Source organism: Corythoichthys intestinalis, chromosome 22 (assembly GCF_030265065.1).
Source record: "Corythoichthys intestinalis isolate RoL2023-P3 chromosome 22, ASM3026506v1, whole genome shotgun sequence".
Taxonomy (NCBI): Eukaryota; Metazoa; Chordata; class Actinopteri; order Syngnathiformes; family Syngnathidae; genus Corythoichthys; species Corythoichthys intestinalis.
Window position 1 is genome coordinate 33942390 of NC_080416.1, and position 5480 is coordinate 33947869.

Sequence of the window (5480 nt, forward strand, 5' to 3'; positions counted from 1 at the left end):
TCCGATATGTTAGATGATAAATAATCGATCCAAACAAAGAAAAATTGGGAAAAAAAGAAGTTTAAAAGGTAAATATATGAAAAAGAAAATCTCAACCACTCCTTGATGTCTGCGATTTCTGCATTGCGACCCTTATTATATTACCATGTTTCACCCATAAAATCCCCCAAAAATCCAGCCGTGGCCATTCACAGCTGTGTCTTGACACTCCATGTTTTTGGATCAAAAAGAGGTAAGTACGCAATAATATCTCGTCAAAGTCATGGCATCTATAATTCTGCTCTCGTGTGCTCTCACCTCCAGATAGGGTTTTGCTGTTTAAAGAAACTTTTTTTCGTTTTAAAAAATGCCCTGTACAAAAACTTTCTTCCCCCAGAAAATTGAGATTTTAAGCTTTCCCATGATGTATCCCACATGCAAGTTGTCCGACTTTTGTGATTTGTGGGAGTGGTTTTGCAATAGGTCCATTGATTAAAACGGGGAGGACTGCCTGCGAATGCTCATATTTCAGTGTCGTTGATGGCCCGAGACATCGAATCCATTCGGACTGGGAGAGCACCCCATCCCAGCCTAAATGGTATCCATTTGGACTGGGAGAGCACCCCCTCCCAGCCTAAATGGTATGGATGTCTAGCGGCGTCAATTAGAGCCAGTGAGTTAACTTATTTGGCCAAAAATAAACTGGTCTGGCCCACATGAGATATGACTGCCATAAATATGGCCCGTGAACCAAAATGAGTTTGACACCTCTGATTTATGGCATTCCCGGATCACTCTCTGTTAGTCTTGGAGCAATTTGACAATTCGAACAAATGTTCACCCGCTAGCAGCCCTCCCACTTCAAAAGGATCGGAATTTCTACTTGTGATAGTCATTTCAATTCAAGACAGAAAGCTAATCGGATTTTTGTTCAATGGCTTATAACGTTTTTTTAATAGGATCCATATCGTCTGTGTGATGTCCGGGTCTCAGAGTTGTCCCAAAAGTCTCGGTCTTCAACAAACACAAAAAACACTGTATTTTCTTCAGCGGCGTACAGAAAGGCAGAAGCTACAAATTAGACATTATGAAAATCAATCACGCATGCAATGATGAGTTAATCAACAAACATTTTGCCCGAGGGAGCAAGGCTCACATTCCTGAGTCAATCCCAAGGTATATCATTTGGCAATGATCACATGACCAAACCGGTTTTATTCAAGTACGCAACTCGACCAACAATATAAGACAACTGTTCATCCTCATGAATTAGGTACAGAATAACAAAGACAAAGCAACAAACCTACAACTCCTCGCTAAAAGTATGGAATCACCAGTCTTGAACGAGCACTCACTCAGACATTTTATCATGTAGAACAAACTGATAAAAAAATAATGAATTGGTTCAAAAGTGAAACTCTTTAGCGTTCAGAAACACCAAAAGAAAGGAATAAAAAACATTGTGGTGGTCAGTAAATGTTACTTTTATAGAGCAAGTGCAGGGATATACTGTATATATGGAATCACTCCATTCTGAGGAAAAAATATGGAATCATGAGAAACAAACAAAGAAATAACAATCAAAACACATCTCTTGTATTTAGTAGCACCACCTCTGGCTTTAATGAGAGCTTGCAGACTCTGAGGCATGGACTTGATGAGTATTCTTCATCAATTTCGTGCCAACTCTCTTTGATTGCAGTTGCCAGATCATCCCTGCAGCTTGGAGCCTTGCTGTGGACCATTTTTCTGTTAGGGTTGAGATCTGGGCTATTTGCAGGCCATGACATTGACTGGATGACTCTTTCTCCAAAAGAATGCTTTAACAGTTTCAGCACTGTGGCATGATGCATTGTCATCTTGGAAAATGACATATTTACAATTGAAGGGATAAGAAAGCTGTCTAAAGTTTCAATGTAAACTTGTGCATTTATTGAAGATTTAACCACAGCCATCTCCCCAGTGCCTTTGCTTGACATGCAGCCCCATATCATCAAGGGCTGAGGGGAATTTTAGTTTTCTTCAGGACGTCATCTTTGTAAACCTCACTGGAACAGCACCAATCCAAAGCTCAAGCATCATCACATTGTCAAGATTCAAGAATCTGCATTGGACAAGGTGTAAAGAGTCAAGAATCTGCAATGGAGTGCGTGCTCGTCCGAGAATGGTGATTCCATACTTTTTGCTAGGGGTTGTATATTTATTGCCAGGCACGGCGAGACTGTTCTCCCTATATTTTTCAAACACAGTGAGAATACTCTGGGACCCACCTCCTTAATGGCCTCTGGAGCCGAATCAGATTAGATCATTTGCGTGACGTGTTCTTAATGAGCAAGGTTACTCTTGCGCATTGGAAGTTGTCTCCACAACAACACAGAAGGCGAGAGGGAGAGCCGAGAATGTTCCAATCCGCGGTAAAACTGTCTCGCGCTAGCCATATTGAATAGGTTTCTCCGTTCTCTGCTCGCGCAGAGCTAGAGTTGTCGCTTGAAGGGGATAGTGACCTTTTTCGCAGACGCTGTATAACTGCTTGCATTAGTCTAACACATTCATTATAGTAAAGCATTAAAGGGGAACTGAAGACCTTTCCGGATTTTGGTGTAATTTTATGAATATAAACTTGGGACAAGTTCGTCAAAACAACCATGACATTATCAACACGTAATTGTAAGGATAATTTGCGTTTTTTTTATTTTTTTTGCACTCCGTTAATGGTCCCTTCGCAAACCCGGAAGTGTGACGTAGGCAACAGAAGACTACCCACAGCTAACATAGCAGCAACAACGATGTCAGTGATATTTCCACCAAAGGTAACCATTCAGGATCGCTCTTTCGTGACGCTACCGATGGCAAAGGCTCCCAGGAAAGATGAACTACAATTAATCCCTACATGTTTGAACCTGAGGCGTCAGATGACAGCGATTTACTTGACACAGCAGATGGCGTCATGACGCCAATTGACAGCTCGACACTTCACGAACGGGAGAGTGAGTGGTAAGTCCAGCATCGTGATTTTTTTTATTAGAATGCGATTACATGGTTGTATATTTTTCCATGCTCTACACATAGCTAAAACTGGATATTAGGTAATGGGACAGCGCCTACCGATCTAAATATGGTAAAGCTAGCCCAAATGTGGCTAAATGAATGAAATGTTATTGATATTTCAAAACAAATGACAAAACCATTTTATTTTCCAGGTGTTGCTGTAAACCATCAAGTAATTACCCTTCCAAGAGTATGCCTGTGTCATCAGGAGATCCCAGACGTGAGAGCCAAACTTGCAGAGGCTGAAGCACTGACAGGGGCATGAATTTCATTAAAAAAAATAAAACCATAAATTGTTAACAACATTGACACATTTTGTTGACTGTTTAATGTATTCTATTGTTATATAAAATATTGTAATTATATTACATTCTGAAAAAATATTCAATAGGCCGCAATAATGATACCAGGTTTATGTTGAATCAGCATTAGCTTTCGTTGTCAGATTGTGACACAACATGTTATACCAAGCACACAATGGCACACATCAAAGAGCATAATTTTAGTAAGCAACACAAAGTTAGGATAGCAACGGACTAGCGCAACATTGAAAAATGATAATGGCAGTGGGAAATATGTATTTACTCTTTTCTGTAGCATGAAGTGTTCTCTATACAAAGATAATGCATTATCATTAAAATATGAAGGTAACTTGATTTTTCTTTTAAAAAATGTGTACTGTATATATGACTAGTTTATGATTTCATGTCATCAAAATTTGCTACATTTATTTCTCCTAAATCATCGTCATCTGATGTCGCAGACGGAAGAAATTCAGCATCTGGCAGGCCTCATAGGATCTCTTCAGTCGTCATCGCTGGACACCGCATCACTTCGGTCATCATATGACTCGACCCACTCTCTCTTGATTTTGGGAAACTGGGTGGCAACTGACTTGCAACGCTTTTTTCATCGTGTTGAGGGTTTCCGCCACTTAATTTTTTATGTTTGGCTTCCTGGAGGGAAAAAAAAATCACAGCAGCATGAAAATATTGGATGAATCCTAATTTTAATTTAATAATAATTTCTTGGTGATCAAATAATAATGCCCCAGTCATACCAGCATCTATTTGATGCTATTGTTCCCTCTTCAAATAGGCAGACCTTGATGTTGAAATATAAAAAACGAGCCAAGGACCTATTTGGTGCTGGGGACATTTGAATTTACATAACACCTATTGATATAGTAATAAAATCTCATGAGTAGACGACATGTCAGCCAACCTATCTACTTATGACAGGCCAACAGCAAAAAAAAAAAAAAAATGTCGCACTTCAACAAACTGGCAGTAGGAGTCCCCCTAGTATATAAAAAAAAAGCCATTAATGTTCTACTTACGTCTTTGGAAAACCAAGGTTGCATTGTTGTAGGTTTTCAAAGCTGTCGTGGCTGAAATGATGAAAACAATGAGCCGATTGGGGACCTGTATGCATGCTAACAAAAACGGTCCAAACCTTTGCAGGAGAAGTTTTTTTTGGACCACTCCTAGAGTCTCGAGTCTTCCTGTGAGTAATTCATATCGCTACACATCGAGATGGCATGACGAATCCCGCGAGTAAAACCCAGAAAATGTTTGCAATATATGGCGAGGATAGCGTGGTGCTATATTTCCGTGTTCAGAGTGGTGGCGAGGCTTCCTGGAAGTTACGTCACGAGGTAGGGGTCGGCAGGACGGCGCGTCCCTCGTTGCTATGGTGTTGCTATGGCCATAACTCAAAAACTACGCGGTCAATTATTATTTTTTTTTTTTTAAGTGACTTTTTGAGAGAGCGAATGACGCATTTAATACAATTCAACTGAGTAAAACACTTAAGAGCGAAATCTGAAAACCTCTTCAGTTCCCCTTTAAACATAGTATTGGCCGACTTCACTCCATGCCCTTTGACACAGTAAAGGGGATCAACTTATCACCGCTCGCCTGATAAGCGAAGGAGAAGACGTCAGCGACTCTTCGGTGGGGTCAGAACACTCTCGCCCTACCAAGATAACAAGTTGATAGCTCGGCGCCTTGGACTTCAAGACATGTATCAGCCAGCCACGAAAGATGACACACGAACTTGACCGCCCAAACCTGCCACAGAAGGATGATCCCAACACAACACCCAGGCACGCCTTCCGCCCGGCCCACTCAACCGCAGTTTTCAAAAGACTGAACATTTACCTAACAACTGTCACTTCCCGGGGACATTTCAATGTATCCGTTGTTTTCCTGACCCTGGATCCAGCAGTGCCTCGCCGTCGTTTGTTTTGCCTTGCTTTTTGATCACTGTCAACGAATAAATTGTCAGCCTGTTTTCGGTGAGCCTTCTTCAAACTTTTGGAACTTGGAGTCAGCGCAAAGGGTTAACACCGGAGTGAACGCGCAGAGTTTGGCCTTCTGGCTGACTTGCTGGAGCTTGGCTTGGAGGCCGAATTCCTTCACGCTTTACCAACGTCACATCTGCCCGTCGCT

General features: G+C 41.3%; 2 long non-coding RNA genes across 2 annotated transcripts; one reads left to right on the forward strand and one right to left on the reverse strand.

Annotated features, from left to right (window-relative positions):
* Nucleotides 1–2563: 2563 nt before the first annotated feature.
* LOC130910195 (uncharacterized) lies at nucleotides 2564–3332 on the forward strand. Its single transcript, XR_009061832.1, has 2 exons — nucleotides 2564–2973; nucleotides 3180–3332. It is a non-coding gene; the product is annotated as an uncharacterized LOC130910195 (long non-coding RNA).
* Nucleotides 3333–3512: 180 nt separating this feature from the next.
* LOC130910196 (uncharacterized) lies at nucleotides 3513–4871 on the reverse strand. Its single transcript, XR_009061833.1, has 3 exons — nucleotides 4483–4871; nucleotides 4367–4417; nucleotides 3513–3983 (listed from the first exon to the last, which is right to left on the reverse strand). It is a non-coding gene; the product is annotated as an uncharacterized LOC130910196 (long non-coding RNA).
* Nucleotides 4872–5480: the final 609 nt, after the last annotated feature.